Source organism: Heterodontus francisci, unplaced genomic scaffold (genome assembly GCF_036365525.1).
Source record: "Heterodontus francisci isolate sHetFra1 unplaced genomic scaffold, sHetFra1.hap1 HAP1_SCAFFOLD_285, whole genome shotgun sequence".
NCBI classification, from domain to species: Eukaryota; Metazoa; Chordata; class Chondrichthyes; order Heterodontiformes; family Heterodontidae; genus Heterodontus; species Heterodontus francisci.
The window spans coordinates 1,582,834-1,607,997 of NW_027142285.1; positions in this window are offsets into that span (position 1 = coordinate 1,582,834).

Genomic DNA, 25,164 nt, shown 5'->3' on the forward strand with positions numbered 1-25,164 from the left:
AACTGAAACACCTTCCCCACTCATTGAAACACCTTCCCCACACACTGAAACCCCTTCCGCACACACTGAAACACCTTCCCCACACACTGCAACACATCCCCACACACTGAAACACCTTCCCCACATACTGAAACCCCTTCCCCACACACTGAAACCCCTTCCGCACATACTGAAACACCTTCCCCACGCAAAGAAACGCCTTCCCCACACACGGAAACCCCTTCCGCACACAGTGAAACCCTTCCCCACACACTGAAACACCTTCCCCACACACTGAAACACATCCCCACACACTGAAACCCCTTCCCCACACACTGAAACACATCCCCACACACTGAAACCCCTTTCCCACACACTGAAACAGCTTCCCCACACACTGAAACACGTTCCCCACATGCTGAAACCCATTCTGCACACACTGAAACACATTCCCCACACACTGAAACCCCTTCCCCACACACTGAAGCCAATTCTGCAAACACTGAAACCCCTGTCGCACACACCGAAACACCTTCCCCACACACTGAAACCCCTTCGTCACACACTGAAACAGCTTCCACACACACTGAAACACCTTCCCCACACACTGAAATCCCATCCACACAAACTGAAATCCTTCCCCACACTCTGAGACCTCTTCCGCACACACAAAAACACCTTCCCCACACACTGAAACACCTGCCCCACACACTGAAACACCTTCCCCAAACACTGACACCCCTTCCCCACACACTGAAACACCTTCCCCACACACTGAAACCCTTCTCCACACACTGAAACCCCTTCCCCACACACTGAAACACTTCCCCACACACTGAAACCCCTTCCCCACACACTGAAACACCTTCACCACACACCGAAACACCTTCCCCACTCACTGAAACCCCTTCCCCACACATTGAAACACCTTCCACACACACCGAAACAACTTCCCCACACACTGAAACCCCTTCTGCACACACTGAAACACCTTCCCCACACACAGAAACAGCTTCCCCACACACTGCAACTCCTTCCCCACACACTGAAACACCTTCCCCACACACTGAAACACTTACCCCACACAATGAAACACCTTCCCCACACACTGAAACCCATTCCGCACAGACAGAAACACCTTCCCCACACACTGAAACCCTTACCCACCCACTGAAACCCCTTCCCCACACACTGAAACACTTCCCCACACACTGAAACCCCTTCCCCACACACTGAAACACCTTCCCCACACACTGAAACCCCTTCCGCCCACACCAAAACACATTCCCCCACAAACTGAAAGACCTTCCCCAGACACACACACCCTTTCCACACACACTGAAACCCTTCCCGAAACACTGAAAACCATTCATCACACACTGAAAAACCTTCCCCACACACTGAAACTGCTTCCCCACACTGAAACCCCTTCTCAACACAGTGAAACACCTTCCCCACACACTGAAACACCTTACCCACACAATGAAACACCTTCCCCACACACTGAAACCCTTATCCACACACTGAAACCCATTCCCCACACACTGAAACCCTTCCCCACACACTGATACCACTTCCCCACAAACTGAAACACCTTCCCCACTCATTGAAACACCTTCCCCACACACTGAAACCCCTTCCGCACAGACTGAAACACCTTCCCCACACACTGCAATACATCCCCACACACTGAAACACCTTCCCCACATACTGAAACCCCTTCCCCACACACTGAAACCCCTTCCGCACATACTGAAACACCTTCCCCACGCAAAGAAACGCCTTCCCCACACACGGAAACCCCTTCCGCACACAGTGAAACCCTTCCCCACACACTGAAACACCTTCCCCTCACACTGAAACACATCCCCACACACTGAAACCCCTTCCCCACACACTGAAACACATCCCCACACACTGAAACCGCTTTCCCACACACTGAAACAGCTTCCCCAGACACTGAAACACCTTCCCCACACGCTGAAACCCATTCTGCACACACTGAAGCACCTTCCCCACACACTGAAACCCCTTCCCCACCCACTGAAACCAATTCTGCAAACACTGAAACCCCTTTCGCATACACTGAAACACCTTCCCTACACACTGAAATCCCTTCGTCACACACTGAAACAGCTTCCACACACACTGAAACACATTCCCCACACACTGAAATCCCATCCACACAAACTGAAACCCTTCCCCACACTCTCAGACCCCTTCCGCACACACAAAAACACCTTCCCCACACACTGAAACACCTGCCCCACACACTGAAACACCTTCCCCAAACACTGAAACCTCTTCCCCACACACTGAAACACTTCCCCACACACTGAAACCCCTTCTGCACGCACTGAAACACCTTCCCCACACACAGAAACAGCTTCCCCACACACTGAAACTCCTTCCCCACACACTGAAACACCTTCCCCACACACTGAAACACTTACCCCACACAATGAAACACCTTCCCCACACACTGAAACACATTCCGCACACACAGAAACACCTTCCCCACACACTGAAACCCTTACCCACCCACTGAAACCCCTTCCCCACACACTGAAACACTTCCCCACACACTGAAACCCCTTCCCCACACACTGAAACACCTTCCCCACACACTGACAACCATTCCGCCCACACCAAAACACATTCCCCCACAAACTGAAAGACCTTCCCCAGACACACACACCCTTTCCACACACACTGAAACCCTTCCCGAAACACTGAAACCCATTCATCACACACTGAGACACATTCCCCACACACTGAAACCCTTCCAAACACACTGAAACACATTCCCCACGCACTGAAACGCCTTCCGCACACACTGAAACACCTTCCGCACACACTGAAACACCTTCCCCAGACACTGGAAACCCTTACCCACACACTGAAACCCCTTCCGCAGATATTGAAACACCTTCCCGACACACTGAAACCCCTTCCCCAAACACTGAAACTCCTTCCGCACACAGTGAAACCCTTCCCCACACACTGAAACACCTTGCCCACACACTGAAACACATCTCCACACACTGAAACCCTTCCCCACACACTGAAACACATCCCCACACACTGACACCCCTTCCCCACACACTGAAACCCCTTCCGCACACACTGAAACACCTTCCGCATACACTGAAACCCCTTCCCCACACACTGAAACCCCTTCTGCACACACTGAAACCCCTTCCCCACACACTGAAACCCCTTCCGCTCACACTGAAACACCTTCCCCACACACTGAAACACCTTCCCCACACACTGAAACAACTTCCGCACACAGTGAAACCCTTCCCCACACACTGCAACCCCTTCCCGAAACACTGAAACCCATTCCTCACACACTGAAACACATCCCCACACACTGAAACCCATTCCCCACACACTGAATACACTTCCCCCCTCATGAAAACCCTTCCCCACACTCTGAAACCCCTTCCCCACGCACTGAAACACCTTCCCCACACACTGAAACCCTTACCCACACTCTGAAACCCCTTCCCCACGCTCTGAAACTTCTTCACCACGCACTGAAACACCTTCCCCACACACTGAAACCCTTACCCACACTCTGAAACCCCTTTCCCACACTCTGTAACCCCTTCCACACACTGAAGCGCAGTTTCCACACACTGAAACCCCTTCCGCACACACTGAAACCCATCCCCACACACTGAAACCCATCCCCACACACTGAAACCCCTTCCCCACATACTGAAATCCCTTCCCCACACACTGACACACATCCCCACACACAGAAACACCTTCCCCACACACTGAAACCCCTTCCCCACACACTGAAACTGATCCCCACACCTTGAAACCCATCCCCACATACTAAAACAACTTTCCCACACACTGAAACCCTTCCCCACACACTGCAACACATCCCCCCACACTGAAACAAATCCCGACACACTGAAACACATTCCCCACACACTGAAACCCCTTCCCCACACACTGAAACCTCTTCCTCACACACTGAAAACCATCCCCACACACTGAAACCCCTTCCCCCCACACGGAAACCCGTCCCCACACTCTGAAACCCCTTCCCCACGCACTGGAACACCTTCCCCACACACTGAAAGCCTTACCCACACTCTGAAACCCCTTCCCCACTCACTGAAACACATTCCCCACACACTGAAACCCCTTTCCCACACACTGAGACCCCTTCCACACACACTGAAACACCTTTTCCACACACTGAAACCCCTTCCGCTCAAACTGAAACCCATTGCCACACACTGAAACCCCTTCCCCACACCCTGAAACCCCTACCGCACACACCGAAACACATTCCCCCACAAACTGAAACACCTTCGCCAGACACTGACACCCCTTCCACACACACTGAAACCCTTCCCGAAACACTGAAACCCATTCACCACACACTGAAACACATTCCCCACACACTGAAACCCTTCCAAACACAATGAAACACCTTCCCCACACACTGAAACCCTTATCCACACACTGAAACCCATTCCCCACACACTGAAACCCTTCCCCACACACTGATACCACTTCCCCACAAACTGAAACACCTTCCCCACTCATTGAAACACCTTCCCCACACACTGAAACCCCTTCCGCACACACTGAAACACCTTCCCCACACACTGCAACACATCCCCACACACTGAAACACCTTCCCCACATACTGAAACCCCTTCCCCACACACTGAAACCCCTTCCGCACATACTGAAACACCTTCCCCACGCAAAGAAACGCCTTCCCCACACACGGAAACCCCTTCCGCACACAGTGAAACCCTTCCCCACACACTGAAACACCTTCCCCACACACTGAAACACATCCCCACACACTGAAACGCCTTCCCCACACACTGAAACACATCCCCACACACTGAAACCGCTTTCCCACACACTGAAACAGCTTCCCCACACACTGAAACACCTTCCCCACACGCTGAAACCCATTCTGCACACACTGAAGCAACTTCCCCACACACTGAAACCCCTTCCCCACCCACTGAAACCAATTCTGCAAACACTGAAACCCCTTTCGCACACACTGAAACACCTTCCCCACACACTGAAACCCCTTCGTCACACACTGAAACAGCTTCCACACACACTGAAACACCTTCCCCACACACTGAAATCCCATCCACACAAACTGAAACCCTTCCCCACACTCTCAGACCCCTTCCGCACACACAAAAACACCTTCCCCACACACTGAAACACCTGCCCCACACACTGAAACACCTTCCCCAAACACTGAAACCCCTTCCCCACACACTGAATCACCTTCCCCACACACTGAAACCCTTCCCCACACACTGAAACCCCTTCCCCACACACTGAAACACTTCCCCACACACTGAAACCCCTTCCCCACACACTGAAACAACTTCACCACACACCAAAACACCTTCCCCACTCCCTGAAACCCCTTCCCCACACATTGAAACACCTTCCACACACACCGAAACAACTTCCCCACACACTGAAACCCCTTCTGCACACATTGAAACACCTTCCCCACACACAGAAACAGCTTCCCCACACACTGAAACTCCTTCCCCACACACTGAAACACCTTCCCCACACACTGAAACACTTACCCCACACAATGAAACACCTCCCCCACACACTGAAACCCATTCCGCACACACAGAAACACCTTCAGCACACACTGAAACCCTTACCCACCCACTGAAATCCCTTCCCCACACACTGAAACACCTTCCCCACACACTGAAACCCCTTCCCCACACACTGAAACACCTTCCCCACACACTGAAAGACCTTCCCCAGACACACACACCCTTTCCACACACACTGAAAGCCTTCCCGAAACACTGAAACCCATTCATCACACACTGAAACACATTCCCCACACACTGAAACCCTTCCAAACACACTGAAACACATTCCCCACGCACTGAAACGCCTTCCCCACACACTGAAACCACTTCCGCACACACTGAAACCCATCCCCACACACTGAAACTGATCCCCACACCCTGAAACCCATCCCCACATACTAAAACAACTTTCCCACACACTGAAACCCTTCCCCACACACTGCAACACATCCCCACACACTGAAACAAATCCCGACACACTGAAACACATTCCCCACACACTGAAACCCCTTCCCCACACACTGAAACCTCTTCCTCACACACTGAAACCCATCCCCACACACTGAAACCCCTTCCCCCCACACGGAAACCCGTCCCCACACTCTGAAACCCCTTCCCCACGCACTGGAACACCTTCCCCACACACTGAAAGCCTTACCCACACTCTGAAACCCCTTCCCCACTCACTGAAACACCTTCCCCACACACTGAAACCCCTTTCCCACACACTGAGACCCCTTCCACACACACTGAAACACCTTCCCCACACACTGAAACCCCTTCCGCAGAAACTGAAACCCATTGCCACACACTGAAACCCCTTCCCCACACCATGAAACCCCTACCGCACACCCCGAAACACATTCCCCCACAAACTGAAACACCTTCGCCAGACACTGACACCCCTTCCACACACACTGAAACCCTTCCCGAAACACTGAAACCCATTCACCACACACTGAAACACATTCCCCACACACTGAAACCCTTCCAAACACACTGAAACACATTCCCCACACACTGAAACGCCTTCTGCACACACTGAAACCCCTTCCGCACACACTGAAACACCTTCCCCAGACACTGGAAATCCTTCCCCACACACTGAAACCCCTTCCGCAGATATTGAAACACCTTCGCTGCACACTGAAACCCCTTCCCCAAACACTGAAACTCCTTCCGCGCACAGTGAAACCCTTCCCCACACACTGAAACACCTTCCCCACACACTGTAACACATCGCCACACACTGAAACCCCTTCCGCACACACTGAAACACCTTCCCCACACACTGAAACCCCTTCCCCACACACTGAAACCCCTTCTGCACACACTGAAACCCCTTCCGCACACACTGAAACACCTTCCCCACACACTGAAACCCCTTCCCCACACACTGAAACCCCTTCCGCACACACTGAAACACCTTCCCCACACACTGAAACACATCCCCACACACTGAAACCCATTCCTGACACACTGAAAACACTTCCCCCCACACGGAAACCCTTCCCCACACTCTGAAACCCCTTCCCCACGCACTGAAACACCTTCCCCACACACTGAAACCCTTACCCACACACTGAAACCCCTTCCACACACTCTGAAAACCCTTCCCCACAAACTGAAACACCTTCCGCACATACTGAAGCACCTTCCCCACAAACTGAAACCCTTACCCACACACTGAAACCCTTACCCACACTCTGAAACCCCTTCCCCATACACTGAAACACCTTCCCCAAACACTGAAACCCCTTTCCCACACACTGTAACCCCTTCCAAACACTGAAACGCCTTTTCCACACACTGACACCCCTTCTGCACACGCTGCAACCCATCCCCACACACTGAAACCCCTTCCCCACTTTCTGAAATCCCTTCCCCACACACTGAAACACATCCCCACACACAGAAACACCTTGCCCACACACTGAAACCCCTTCGCACACACTGAAACGCATCCCCACACACTGAAACTGATCCCCACACCCTGAAACCCATCCCCACATACTAAAACAACTTTCCCACACACTGAAACGAATCCCCACACACTGAAACACATCCCCACACACTGAAACAAATCCCGACACACTGAAACACATTCCCCACACACTGAAACCCCTTCCCCACATTCTGAAACCTCTTCCTCACACACTGAAACCCATCCCCACACACTGAAACCCCTTCCCCCCACACGGAAACCCTTCCCCACACTCTGAAACCCCTTCCCCACACACTGAAACACTTCCCCACACACTGAAACCCCTTCCCCACACACTGAAACACCTTCCCCACACACTGACAACCATTCCGCCCACACCAAAACACATTCCCCCACAAACTGAAAGACCTTCCCCAGACACACACACCCTTTCCACACACACTGAAACCCTTCCCGAAACACTGAAACCCATTCATCACACACTGAGACACATTCCCCACACACTGAAACCCTTCCAAACACACTGAAACACATTCCCCACGCACTGAAACGCCTTCCGCACACACTGAAACACCTTCCGCACACACTGAAACACCTTCCCCAGACACTGGAAACCCTTACCCACACACTGAAACCCCTTCCGCAGATATTGAAACACCTTCCCGACACACTGAAACCCCTTCCCCAAACACTGAAACTCCTTCCGCACACAGTGAAACCCTTCCCCACACACTGAAACACCTTCCCCACACACTGAAACACATCTCCACACACTGAAACCCTTCCCCACACACTGAAACACATCCCCACACACTGACACCCCTTCCCCACACACTGAAACTCCTTCCGCACACACTGAAACACCTTCCGCATACACTGAAACCCCTTCCCCACACACTGAAACCCCTTCTGCACACACTGAAACCCCTTCCCCACACACTGAAACCCCTTCCGCTCACACTGAAACACCTTCCCCACACACTGAAACCCCTTCCCCACACACTGAACAACTTCCGCACACAGTGAAACCCTTCCCCACACACTGCAACCCCTTCCCGAAACACTGAAACCCATTCCTCACACACTGAAACACATCCCCACACACTGAAACCCATTCCCCACACACTGAATACACTTCCCCCCTCATGAAAACCCTTCCCCACACTCTGAAACCCCTTCCCCACGCACTGAAACACCTTCCCCACACACTGAAACCCTTACCCACACTCTGAAACCCCTTCCCCACCCTCTGAAACTTCTTCACCACGCACTGAAACACCTTCCCCACACACTGAAACCCTTACCCACACTCTGAAACCCCTTTCCCACACTCTGTAACCCCTTCCACACACTGAAGCGCAGTTTCCACACACTGAAACCCCTTCCGCACACACTGAAACCCATCCCCACACACTGAAACCCATCCCCACACACTGAAACCCCTTCCCCACATACTGAAATCCCTTCCCCACACACTGACACACATCCCCACACACAGATACACCTTCCCCACACACTGAAACCCCTTCCCCACACACTGAAACTGATCCCCACACCTTGAAACCCATCCCCACATACTAAAACAACTTTCCCACACACTGAAACCCTTCCCCACACACTGCAACACATCCCCCCACACTGAAACAAATCCCGACACACTGAAACACATTCCCCACACACTGAAACCCCTTCCCCACACACTGAAACCTCTTCCTCACACACTGAAAACCATCCCCACACACTGAAACCCCTTCCCCCCACACGGAAACCCGTCCCCACACTCTGAAACCCCTTCCCCACGCACTGGAACACCTTCCCCACACACTGAAAGCCTTACCCACACTCTGAAACCCCTTCCCCACTCACTGAAACACATTCCCCACACACTGAAACCCCTTTCCCACACACTGAGACCCCTTCCACACACACTGAAACACCTTTTCCACACACTGAAACCCCTTCCGCTCAAACTGAAACCCATTGCCACACACTGAAACCCCTTCCCCACACCCTGAAACCCCTACCGCACACACCGAAACACATTCCCCCACAAACTGAAACACCTTCGCCAGACACTGACACCCCTTCCACACACACTGAAACCCTTCCCGAAACACTGAAACCCATTCACCACACACTGAAACACATTCCCCACACACTGAAACCCTTCCAAACACAATGAAACACCTTCCCCACACACTGAAACCCTTATCCACACACTGAAACCCATTCCCCACACACTGAAACCCTTCCCCACACACTGATACCACTTCCCCACAAACTGAAACACCTTCCCCACTCATTGAAACACCTTCCCCACACACTGAAACCCCTTCCGCACACACTGAAACACCTTCCCCACACACTGCAACACATCCCCACACACTGAAACACCTTCCCCACATACTGAAACCCCTTCAACACACACTGAAACCCCTTCCGCACATACTGAAACACCTTCCCCACGCAAAGAAACGCCTTCCCCACACACGGAAACCCCTTCCGCAAACAGTGAAACCCTTCCCCACACACTGAAACACCTTCCCCACACACTGAAACACATCCCCACACACTGAAACGCCTTCCCCACACACTGAAACACATCCCCACACACTGAAACCGCTTTCCCACACACTGAAACAGCTTCCCCACACACTGAAACACCTTCCCCACACGCTGAAACCCATTCTGCACACACTGAAGCAACTTCCCCACACACTGAAACCCCTTCCCCACCCACTGAAACCAATTCTGCAAACACTGAAACCCCTTTCGCACACACTGAAACACCTTCCCCACACACTGAAACCCCTTCGTCACACACTGAAACAGCTTCCACACACACTGAAACACCTTCCCCACACACTGAAATCCCATCCACACAAACTGAAACCCTTCCCCACACTCTCAGACCCCTTCCGCACACACAAAAACACCTTCCCCACACACTGAAACACCTGCCCCACACACTGAAACACCTTCCCCAAACACTGAAACCCCTTCCCCACACACTGAATCACCTTCCCCACACACTGAAACCCTTCCCCACACACTGAAACCCCTTCCCCACACACTGAAACACTTCCCCACACACTGAAACCCCTTCCCCACACACTGAAACACCTTCACCACACACCAAAACACCTTCCCCACTCCCTGAAACCCCTTCCCCACACATTGAAACACCTTCCACACACACTGAAACAACTTCCCCACACACTGAAACCCCTTCTGCACACATTGAAACACCTTCCCCACACACAGAAACAGCTTCCCCACACACTGAAACTCCTTCCCCACACACTGAAACACCTTCCCCACACACTGAAACACTTACCCCACACAATGAAACACCTCCCCCACACACTGAAACCCATTCCGCACACACAGAAACACCTTCAGCACACACTGAAACCCTTACCCACCCACTGAAATCCCTTCCCCACACACTGAAACACCTTCCCCACACACTGAAACCCCTTCCCCACACACTGAAACACCTTCCCCACACACTGAAAGACCTTCCCCAGACACACACACCCTTTCCACACACACTGAAAGCCTTCCCGAAACACTGAAACCCATTCATCACACACTGAAACACATTCCCCACACACTGAAACCCTTCCAAACACACTGAAACACATTCCCCACGCACTGAAACGCCTTCCCCACACACTGAAACCACTTCCGCACACACTGAAACCCATCCCCACACACTGAAACTGATCCCCACACCCTGAAACCCATCCCCACATACTAAAACAACTTTCCCACACACTGAAACCCTTCCCCACACACTGCAACACATCCCCACACACTGAAACAAATCCCGACACACTGAAACACATTCCCCACACACTGAAACCCCTTCCCCACACACTGAAACCTCTTCCTCACACACTGAAACCCATCCCCACACACTGAAACCCCTTCCCCCCACACGGAAACCCGTCCCCACACTCTGAAACCCCTTCCCCACGCACTGGAACACCTTCCCCACACACTGAAAGCCTTACCCACACTCTGAAACCCCTTCCCCACTCACTGAAACACCTTCCCCACACACTGAAACCCCTTTCCCACACACTGAGAACCCTTCCACACACACTGAAACACCTTCCCCACACACTGAAACCCCTTCCGCAGAAACTGAAACCCATTGCCACACACTGAAACCCCTTCCCCACACCCTGAAACCCCTACCGCACACCCCGAAACACATTCCCCCACAAACTGAAACACCTTCGCCAGACACTGACACCCCTTCCACACACACTGAAACCCTTCCCGAAACACTGAAACCCATTCACCACACACTGAAACACATTCCCCACACACTGAAACCCTTCCAAACACACTGAAACACATTCCCCACACACTGAAACGCCTTCTGCACACACTGAAACCCCTTCCGCACACACTGAAACACCTTCCCCAGACACTGGAAATCCTTCCCCACACACTGAAACCCCTTCCGCAGATATTGAAACACCTTCGCTGCACACTGAAACCCCTTCCCCAAACACTGAAACTCCTTCCGCACACAGTGAAACCCTTCCCCACACACTGAAACACCTTCCCCACACACTGTAACACATCGCCACACACTGAAACCCCTTCCGCACACACTGAAACACCTTCCCCACACACTGAAACCCCTTCCCCACACACTGAAACCCCTTCCCCACACACTGAAACCCCTTCCGCACACACTGAAACACCTTCCCCACACACTGAAACCCCTTCCCCACACACTGAAACCCCTTCCGCACACACTGAAACACCTTCCCCACACACTGAAACACATCCCCACACACTGAAACCCATTCCTGACACACTGAAAACACTTCCCCCCACACGGAAACCCTTCCCCACACTCTGAAACCCCTTCCCCACGCACTGAAACACCTTCCCCACACACTGAAACCCTTACCCACACACTGAAACCCCTTCCACACACTCTGAAAACCCTTCCCCACAAACTGAAACACCTTCCGCACATACTGAAGCACCTTCCCCACAAACTGAAACCCTTACCCACACACTGAAACCCTTACCCACACTCTGAAACCCCTTCCCCATACACTGAAACACCTTCCCCAAACACTGAAACCCCTTTCCCACACACTGTAACCCCTTCCACACACTGAAACGCCTTTTCCACACACTGACACCCCTTCTGCACACGCTGCAACCCATCCCCACACACTGAAACCCCTTCCCCACTTTCTGAAATCCCTTCCCCACACACTGAAACACATCCCCACACACAGAAACACCTTGCCCACACACTGAAACCCCTTCGCACACACTGAAACGCATCCCCACACACTGAAACTGATCCCCACACCCTGAAACCCATCCCCACATACTAAAACAACTTTCCCACACGCTGAAACGAATCCCCACACACTGAAACACATCCCCACACACTGAAACAAATCCCGACACACTGAAACACATTCCCCACACACTGAAACCCCTTCCCCACATTCTGAAACCTCTTCCTCACACACTGAAACCCATCCCCACACACTGAAACCCCTTCCCCCCACACGGAAACCCTTCCCCACACTCTGAAACCCCTTCCCCACAAACTGAAGCCCCTTCCCCACACACTGAAACACCTTCCCCACACACTGAAACCCCTTCCGCACAAACTGAAACCCATTGCCACACACTGAAACCCCTTCCCCACACTCTGAAACCCCTTCCCCACACAATGAAATCCCTTCCCCACACACTGAAACACATCCCCACACACAGAAACACCTTCCCCACACACTGAAGCCCCTTCCGCCCACACTGAAACCCATCCCCACATACTGTAACTGATCCCCACACCCTGAAACCTATCCCCATATACTGAAACACCATCACCACACACTGAAACCCTTCCCCACACACTGAAACACATCCCCACACACTGAAACACATTGCCCGCACACTGAAACACCTTCCCCACACAGTGAAACCCCTTATGCACACACTGGAACACCTTCCCCACACACTGAAACCCATCCCCACACACTGAAACACCTTCCCAACACACTGAAACACTTCACCACACACTGAAACACACCCCCACACACTGACGCACATCCCCACGCACTGAAACACCTTCCCCACACAGTGAGACCCCATCCCCACATACAGAAACACCTTCCCCACACACTGAAACACCTTCCCCACACATTGAAATCCCATCCCCACACACTGACACCCTTCCCCACACTCTGAGACGGCTTCCCCACACACTGAAACACCTTCCTCACACACTGAAACACCTTCCCCACACACTGAAACACTTTCCCCACTCACTGAAACCCCGTCCCCACACACTGAAACCTCTTCCTCACACACTGAAACCCATCCCCACACACTGAAACACCTTCCCCCCACTCGTAAAACCTTCCCCACACTCTGAAACCCCTTCCCCACGCACTGGAACACCTTCCCCACACACTGAAAGCCTTCCCCACACTCTGAACCCCCTTCCCCACACACTGAAACACCTTCCCCACACACTGAAACCCCTTTCCCACACACTGAAACCCCTTCCACACACACTGAAACACCTTCCCCACACACTGAAACCCCTTCCGCACAAACTGAAACCCATTGCCACACACTGAAACCCCTTCCCCACACCCTGAAACCCCTTCCGCACACACCGAAACACATTCCCCCACAAACTGAAACACCTTCCCCAGACACTGACAACCCTTCCACACACACTGAAACCCTTCCCGAAACACTGAAACCCATTCACCACACACTGAAACACATTCCCCACACACTGAAACCCTTCCAAACACACTGAAACACATTCCACACACACTGAAACGCCTTCCGCACACACTGAAACCCCTTCCGCACACACTGAAACACCTTCCCCAGACACTGGAAACCCTTCCCCACACTCTGAAACCCCTTCCGCAGATATTGAAACACCTTCGCTACACACTGAAACCCCTTCCCCAAACACTGAAACTCCTTCTGCACACAGTGAAACCCTTCCCCACACACTGAAACACCTTCCCCACACACTGAAACACATCCCCACACACTGAAACCCCTTCCGCACACACTGAAACACCTTCCCCACACACTGAAACCCTTCCCCACACACTGAAACACATCCCCACACACTGAAACCCCTTCCCCACACACTGAAACCCCTTCCGCACATACTGAAACACCTTCCCCACACACTGAAACCCCTTCCCCACACACTGAAACCCCTTCGGCACACACTGAAACACCTTCCCCACACACTGAAACCCCTTCCCCACACACTGAAACCCCTTCTGCACACACTGAAACCCATTCCTCACACACTGAAACACATCCCCACACACTGAAACCCATTCCCCACACACTGAATACACTTCCCCCCACACGTAACCCCTTCCCCACACTCAGAAACCCCTTCCCCACGCACTGAAACACCTTCCCCACACACTGAAACCCTTACCCACACTCTGAAACCCCTTCCCCACACTCTGAAACCCCCTCACCACGCACTGAAACACCTTCCCCACACACTGGAACCCTTGCCCACACTCTGAAACCCTTTTCCCACACACTGTAACCCCTTCCACACACTGAAACGCCTTTTCCACACACTGAAACCCCTTCCGCACACACTGAAACCCATCGCCACACACTGAAAACCATCCCCACACACTGAAACCCCTTCCCCACATACTGAAACCCCTTCCGCACACACTGAAACCCATCCCCACACACTGAAACTGATCCCCACACCCTCAAACCCATTCCCACATACTAAAACAACTTTCCCACACACTGAATCACTTCCCCACACACTGAAACACATCCACACACACTGAAACAATTCCCGACACACTGAAACACATTCCCCACTCACTGAAACCCCTTCCCCACACACTGAAACCTCTTCCTCACACACTGAAACCCATCCCCACACACTGAAACCCCTTCCCCCCACATGGAAACCCTTCCCCCACACTCTGAAACCCCTTCCCCACGCTCTGGAACACCTTCCCCACACACTGAAAGCCTTCCCCACACTCTGAAACCCCTTCCCCACTCACTGAAACACCTTCCCCACACATGAAACCCCTTTCCCACACACTGAAACCCCTTCCACACACACTGAAACACCTTCCCCACACACTGAAACCCCTTCCGCACAAACTGAAACCCATTGCCACACACTGAAACCCCTTCCCCACACCCTGAAACCCCTTCCGCACACACCGAAACACATTCCACCACAAACTGAAAAACGTTCCCCAGACACTGACACACCTTCCACACACACTGAAACCCTTCCCGAGACACTGAAACCCATTCACCACACACTGAAACACATTCCCCACACACTGAAACCCTTCCAAACACACTGAAACACATTCCGCACACACTGAAACGCCTTCCGCACACACTGAAACATCATCCGCACACACTGAAACACCTTCCCCAGACACTGGAAACCCTTCCCCACACACTGAAACCCCTTCCGCAGATATTGAAACACCTTCGCTACACACTGAAACCCCTTCCCCAAACACTGAATCTCCTTCCGCACACAGTGAAACCCTTCCCCACACACTGAAACACCTTCCCCACACACTGAAACACATCCCCACACACTGAAAGCCCTTCCGCATACACTGAAACACCTTCCCCACACACTGAAACCCCTTCCACACACACTGAAACCCCTTCTGCACACACTGAAACCCCTTCCGCACACACTGAAACACCTTCCCCACACACTGAAACCGCTTCCGCACACAGTGAAACCCTTCCCCACACACTGCAGCCCCTTCCCCACACACTGAAACCCATTCCTCACACACTGAAACACATCCCCACACACTGAAACCCATTCCCCACACACTGAAAACACTTCCCCCCACACGGAAACCCTTCCCCTCACTCTGAAACCCCTTCCCCACGCACTGAAACACCATCCCCACACACTGAAACCCTTACCCACACTCTGAAACCCCTTCCCCACACTCTGAAACCCCTTCCCCACAAACTGAAACACCTTCCGCACATACTGAAGCACCATCCCCACAAACTGAAACCCTTACCCACACACCGAAACCCTTACCCACACTCTGAAACCCCTTCTCCATACACTGAAACACCTTCTCCAAACACTGAAACGCCTTTTCCACACACTGAAACCCCTTCCGCACTCGCTAAAACCCATCGCCACACACTGAAACCCATCCCCACACACTGAAACCCCTTCCCCACATACTGAAATCCCTTCCCCACACACTGAAACACATCCCCACTCACAGAAACACCTTCCCCACACACTGAAACCCCTTCCGCACACACTGAAACGCATCCCCACACACTGAAACTGATCCCCTCACCCTGAAACCCATCCCCACATACTAAAACAACTTTCCCACACACTGAATCCCTTCCTCACACACTGAAACTCATCCCCACACACTGAAACAAATCCCGACACACTGAAACACATTCCCCACACACTGAAACCCCTTCCCCACACACTGAAACCTCTTCCTCACACACTGAAACCCATCCCCACACACTGAAACCCCTTCCCCCCACACGGAAACACTTCCCCACACTCTGAAACACCTTCCCCACGCACTGAAACACCTTCCCCACACAATGAAAGCCTTACCCACACTCTGAAACCCCTTCCCCACAAACTGAAACTTCTTCCCCACACACTGAAACCCCTTTCCCACACACTGAAACCCCATCCGCACACACTGAAACACCTTCCCCACACACTGAAACTCCTTCCCCACACACTGAAACCCCTTCTGCACACACTGAAACCCCTTCCGCACACACTGAAACACCTTCCCCACACACTGAAACCACTTCCGCACACAGTGAAACCCTTCCCCACACACTGCAACCCCTTCCCCACACACTGAAACCCATTCCTCACACACTGAAACACATCCCCACACACTGAAACCCATTCCCCACACACTGAATGCACTTCCCCCCACACGGAACCCCTTCCCCACACTCTGAAACCCCTTCCCCACGCACTGAAACACCTTCACCACACACTGAAACCCTTAACCACACTCTGAAACCCCTTCCCCACACTCTGAAACCCCTTCACCACGCACTGAAACACCTTCCCCACACACTGAAACCAATGCCCACACTCTGAAACCCCTTTCCCACACACTGTAACCCCTTCCACACACTGAAACGCCTTTTCCACACATTGAAATCCCTTCCGCACACACTGAAACCCATCGCCACACACTGAAACCCATCCCCACACACTGAAACCCCTTCCCCACATACTGAAATCCCTTCCCCACACACTGAAACACATCCCCACACACAGAAACACCTTCCCCACACACTGAATCCCCTTCCGCACACACTGAAACCCATCCCCACACACTTAAACTTATCCCCACACCCTGAAACCCATCCCCGCATACTAAAACAACTTTCCCACACCCTGAATCCCTTCCCCACACACTGAAACACATCCCCACACACTGAAACAAATCCCGACACACTGAAACACATTCCCCACTCACTGAAACCTCTTCCCCACACACTGAAACCTCTTCCTCACACACTGAAACCCATCCCCACACACTGAAACCCCTTCCCCCCACACGGAAACCCTTCCCCACACTCTGAAACCCCCTTCCCCACGCACTGGAACACCTTCCCCACACACTGAAAGCCTTACCCACACTCTGAAACCCCTTCCCTACACACTGAAACACCTTCCCCACACACTGAAACCCCTTTCCCACACACTGAAACACCTTCCACACACACTGAAACACCTTCCCCACACACTGAAACCCCTTCCGCACAAACCGAAACCCATTGCCACACACTGAAACACCTTCCCCAGACACTGACACCCCTTCCACACACACTGAAACCCTTCCCGAAACACTGAAACCCATTCACCACACACTGAAACACATTCCCCACACACTGAAACCCTTCCAAACACACTGAAACACATTCCCCACACACTGAAACGGCTTCCGCACACACTGAAACCCATTCCGCACACACTGAAACACCTTCCCCAGACACTGGAAACCCTTCCCCACACACTGAAACCCCTTCCGCAGATATTGAAACACCTTCGCTACAAACTGAAACCCCTTCCCCAAACACTGAAACTCCTTCCGCACACAGTGAAACCCTTCCCCACACACTGAAACACCTTCCCCACACACTGAAACACATCCCCACACACTGAAACCCCTTCCGCACACACTGAAACACCTTCCCCACACACTGAAACCCCTTCCCCACACACTGAAACCCCTTCTGCAATCTCTGAAACCCCTTCCGCACACACTGAAACACCTTCCCCACACACTGACACCCCTTCCCCACACACTGAAACCCATTCCCCACACTGAAAACACTTCCCCCCACACGGAAACCCTTCCCCACACTGTGAGACCCCTTCCCCACGAACTGAAACACCTTCCCCACACACTGAAACCCTTACCCACACTCTGAAACCCCCTCCCCACACTCTGAAAACCCTTCCCCACAAACTGAAACACCTTCCGCACATACTGAAGCACATCCCCACAAACTGAAACCCTTACCCACTCACTGAAACCCTTACCCACACTCTGAAACCCCTTCCCCATGCACTGAAACACCTTCCACAATCACTGCAACCCCTTTCCCACACACTGTAACCTCTTCCACACACTGAAACGCCTGTTCCACATACTTAAACCCCTTCCGCACACGCTGAAACCCATCGCCACACACTGAAGCCCATCCCCACACACTGAAACCCCTTCCCCACATACTGAAATCCCTTCCCCATACACTGAAACACATCACCACACACAGAAACACCTTCCCCACACACTGAAATCCCTTCCGCACACACTGAAACGCATCCCCACACATTGAAACTGATCCCCACACCCTGAAACCCATCCCCACATATGAAAACAACTTTCCCACACACTGAAACCCTTCCCCACACACTGAAACTCATCCCCACACACTGAAACACATTCCCCACACACTGAAACCACTTCCCCACACACTGAAACCTCTTCCTCACACACTGAAACCCATCCCCACACACTGAAAACCCTTCCCCCCACACGGAAAGCCTTCCCCACACTCTGAAACACCTTCCCCACGCACTGAAACACCTTCCCCACACAATGAAAGCCTTACCCACACTCTGAAACCCCTTCCCCACAAACTGAAACATCTTCCCCACACACTGAAACCCCTTTCCCACACACTGAAACCCCTTCCCCACACACTGAAACACCTTCCCCACACACTGAAACCCCTTCCGCACAAACTGAAACCCATTGCCACACACTGAAACCCCTTCCCCACACCCTGAAACCCCTTCCCCACACAATGAAATCCCTTCCCCACACACTGAAACACATCCCCACACACAGAAACACCTTCCCCACACACTGAAGCCCCTTCCGCACACACTGAAACCCATCCCCACACACTGAAACTGATCCCCACACCTTGAAACCCATCCCCACATACTGAAACACCATCCCCACACACTGAAACCCTTCCCCACACACTGAAACACATCCCCAAACACTGAAACACATTGCCCACACACTGAAACACCTTCCCCACACACTGAAACCCCTTCCGCACACACTGAAACACCTTCCCCACACACTGCAACCCATCCCCACGCACTGAAACACCTTCCCCACAAACTGAGACCCCATCCCCAAATACTGAAACACCTTCCCCACACACTGAAACACCTTCCCCACACATTGAAATCCCATCCCCACACACTGACACCCTTCCCCACACTCTGAGACCGCTTCCCCACACACTGAAACACCTTCCCCACACACTGAAACACCTTCCCCACACACTGAAACACTTTCCCCACTCACTGAAACCCCTTCCCCACACACTGAAACCTCTTCCTCACACACTGAAACCCATCCCCACACAATGAAACCCCTTCCCCCCACTGGGAAACCCTTCCCCACACTCTGAAACCCCCTTCCCCACGCACTGGAACACCTTTCCCACACACTGAAAGCCTTACCCACACTCTGAAACCCCTTCCCTACACACTGAAACACCTTCCCCACACACTGAAACCCCTTTCCCACACACTGAAACACCTTCCACACACACTGAAACACCTTCCCCACACACTGAAACCCCTTCCGCACAAACCGAAACCCATTGCCACACACTGAAACACCTTCCCCAGACACTGACACCCCTTCCACACACACTGAAACCCTTTCCGAAACACTGAAACCCATTCACCACACACTGAAACACATTCCCCACACACTGAAACCCTTCCAAACACACTGAAACACATTCCCCACACACTGAAACGGCTTCCGCACACACTGAAACCCATTCCGCACACACTGAAACACCTTCCCCAGACACTGGAAACCCTTCCCCACACACTGAAACCCCTTCCGCAGATATTGAAACACCTTCGCTACAAACTGAAACCCCTTCCCCAAACACTGAAACTCCTTCCGCACACAGTGAAACCCTTCCCCACACACTGAAACACCTTCCCCACACACTGAAACACATCCCCACACACTGAAACTCCTAACTCCTTCCGCACACACTGAAACACCTTCCCCACACACTGAAACCCCTTCCCCACACACTGAAACCCCTTCTGCAATCTCTGAAACACCTTCCACACACACTGAAACACCTTCCCCACACACTGACACACCTTCCCCACACACTGAAACCCCTTCCGCACACACTGAAACACCTTCCCCACACACTGCAACCCCTTCCCCACACACTGAAACCCATTCCCCACACACTGAAAACACTTCCCCCCACACGGAAACCCTTCCCCACACTGTGAGACCCCTTCCCCACGAACTGAAACACCTTCCCCACACACTGAAACCCTTACCCACACTCTGAAACCCCCTCCCCACACTCTGAAAACCCTTCCCCACAAGCTGAAACACCTTCCGCACATACTGAAGCACCTTCCCCACAAACTGAAACCCTTACCCACTCACTGAAGCCCTTACCCACACTCTGAAACCCCTTCCCCATACACTGAAACACCTTCCACAATCACTGCAACCCCTTTCCCACACACTGTAACCTCTTCCACACACTGAAACGCCTGTTCCACACACTTAAACCCCTTCCGCACACGCAGAAACCCATCGCCACACACTGAAACCCATCCCCACACACTGAAACCCCTTCCCCACATACTGAAATCCCTTCCCCATACACTGAAACACATCACCACACACAGAAACACCTTCCCCACACACTGAAATCCCTTCCGCACACCCTGAAACCCATCCCCACATATGAAAACAACTTTCCCACACACTGAAACCCTTCCCCACACACTGAAACTCATCCCCACACACTGAAACACATTCCCCACACACTGAAACCACTTCCCCACACACTGAAACCTCTTCCTCACACACTGAAACCCATCCCCACACACTGAAACCCCTTCCCCCCACACGGAAAGCCTTCCCCACACTCTGAAACACCTTCCCCACGCACTGAAACACCTTCCCCACACAATGAAAGCCTTACCCACACTCTGAAACCCCTTCCCCACAAACTGCAACATCTTCCCCACACACTGAAACCCCTTTCCCACACACTGAAACCCCTTCCCCACACACTGAAACACCTTCCCCACACACTGAAACCCCTTCCGCACAAACTGAAATCCATTGCCACACACTGAAACCCCTTCCCCACACCCTGAAACCCCTTCCCCACACAATGAAATCCCTTCCCCACACACTGAAACACATCCCCACACACAGAAACACCTTCCCCACACACTGAAGCCCCTTCCGCACACACTGAAACCCATCCCCACACACTGAAACTGATCCCCACACCTTGAAACCCATCCCCACATACTGAAACACCATCCCCACACACTGAAACCCTTCCCCACACACTGAAACACATCCCCAAACACTGAAACACATTGCCCACACACTGAAACACCTTCCCCACACACTGAAACCCCTTCCGCACACACTGAAACACCTTCCCCACACACTGCAACCCATCCCCACGCAATGAAACACCTTCCCCACAAACTGAGACCCCATCCCCAAATACTGAAACACCTTCCCCACACACTGAAACACCTTCCCCACACAATGAAATCCCTTCCCCACACACTGAAACACATCCCCACACACAGAAACACCTTCCCAACACACTGAAGCCCATTCCGCACACACTGAAACCCATCCCCACACACTGAAACTGATCCCCACACCTTGAAACCCATCCCCACATACTGAAACACCATCCCCACACACCGAAACCCTTCCCCACACACTGAAACACATCCCCAAACACTGAAGCACATTGCCCACACACTGAAACACCTTCCCCACACACTGAAACCCCTTCCGCACACACTGAAACACCTTCCCCACACACTGAAACCCATCCCCACGCACTGAAACACCTTCCCCACAAACTGAGACCCCATCCCCAAATACTGAAACACCTTCCCCACACACTGAAACACCTTCCCCACACATTGAAATCCCATCCCCACACACTGACACCCTTCCCCACACTCTGAGACCGCTTCCCCACACACTGAAACACCTTCCCCACACACTGAAACACCTTCCCCACACACTGAAACACTTTCCCCACTCACTGAAACCCCTTCCCCACACACTGAAACCTCTTCCTCACACACTGAAACCCATCCCCACACAATGAAACCCCTTCCCCCCACTGGGAAACCCTTCCCCACACTCTGAAACCCCTTCCCAACGCACTGGAACACCTTCCCCACACACTGAAAGCCTTACCCACACTCTGAACCCCCTTCCCCACACACTGAAACCCCTTCCACACACACTGAAACACCTTCCCCACACACTGAAACCCCTTCCGCACAAAGTGAAACCCATTGCCACACACTGAAACCCCTTCCCCACACCCTGAAACCCCTTCCGCACACACCGAAACACATTGCCCCACAAACTGAAACACCTTCCCCAGACACTGACACCCCTTCCACACACACTGAAACCCTTCCCAAAACACTGAAACCCATTCACCACACACTGAAACACATTCCCCACACACTGAAACCCTTCCAAACACACTGAAACACATTCTCCACACACTGAAACGCCTTCCGCACACACTGAAACCCCTTCCGCACACACTGAAACACCTTCCCCAAACACTGAAACTCCTTCCGCACACAGTGAAACCCTTCCCCACACACTGAAACACCTTCCCCACACACTGAAACACATCCCCACACACTGAAACCCCTTCCGCACACACTGAAACACCTTCCCCACACATTGAAACCCGTTCCCCACACACTGAAACCCCTTCTGCACACACTGAAACCCCTTCCGCACACACTGAAACACCTTCCCCACACACTGAAACCCCTTCCCCACACACTGAAACCCCTTCCGCACACACTGAAACACCTACCACACACACTGACAAACCTTCCCCACACACTGCAACCCCTTCCCCACACACTGAAACCCATTCCTCACACACTGAAACACATCCCCACACACTGAAACCCATTCCCCACACACTGAAACCACTTCCCCCCACACGGAAACCCTTCCCCACACTCTGAAACCCCTTCCCCACGCACTGAAACACCTTCCCCACACACTGAAACCCTTACCCACACTCTGAAACCCCTTCCCCACTCTCTGAAACCCCTTCCCCACAAACTGAAACACCTTCCGCACATACTGAAGCACCTTCCCCACAAACTGAAACCCTTACCCACACACTGAATCCCTTACCCACACTCTGAAACCCCTTCCCCATACACTGAAACACCTTCCCCAAACACTGAAACCCCTTTCCCACACACTGTAACCCCTTCCACACACTGAAACGCCTTTTCCACACACACTGAAACCCCTTCCGCACACGTTGAAACCCATCGCCACACACTGAAACCCATCCCCACACACTGAAAACCCTTCCCCACATACTGAAATCCCTTCCCCACACACTGAAACACATCCCCACACACATAAACCCCTTCCCCACACACTGAAACCCCTTCCGCACACACTGAAACCCATCCCCACACACTGAAACTGATCCCCACACCCTGAAACCCATCCCCACATACTAAAACAACTTTCCCACACACTGAAACCCTTCCCCACACACTGAAACACATCCCCACACACTGAAACACATCCCCACACACAGAAACACCTTCCCCATACACTGAAGCCCCTTCCGCACACACTGAAACCCATCCCCACACACTGAAACTGATCCCCACACCCTGGAACCCATCCCCACATACTAAAACAACTTTCCCACACACTGAAACCCTTCCCCACGCACTGAAACACCTTACCCACACACTGAAAGCCTTACCCACACTCTGAAACCACTTCCCCACACACTGAAACACCTTCCCCACACACTGAAACCCCTTTCCCACACACTGAAACCCCTTCCCCACACACTGAAACACCTTCCCCACACACTGAAACCCCTTCTGCACAAACTGAAACCCATTGCCACACACTGAAACCCCTTCCCCAC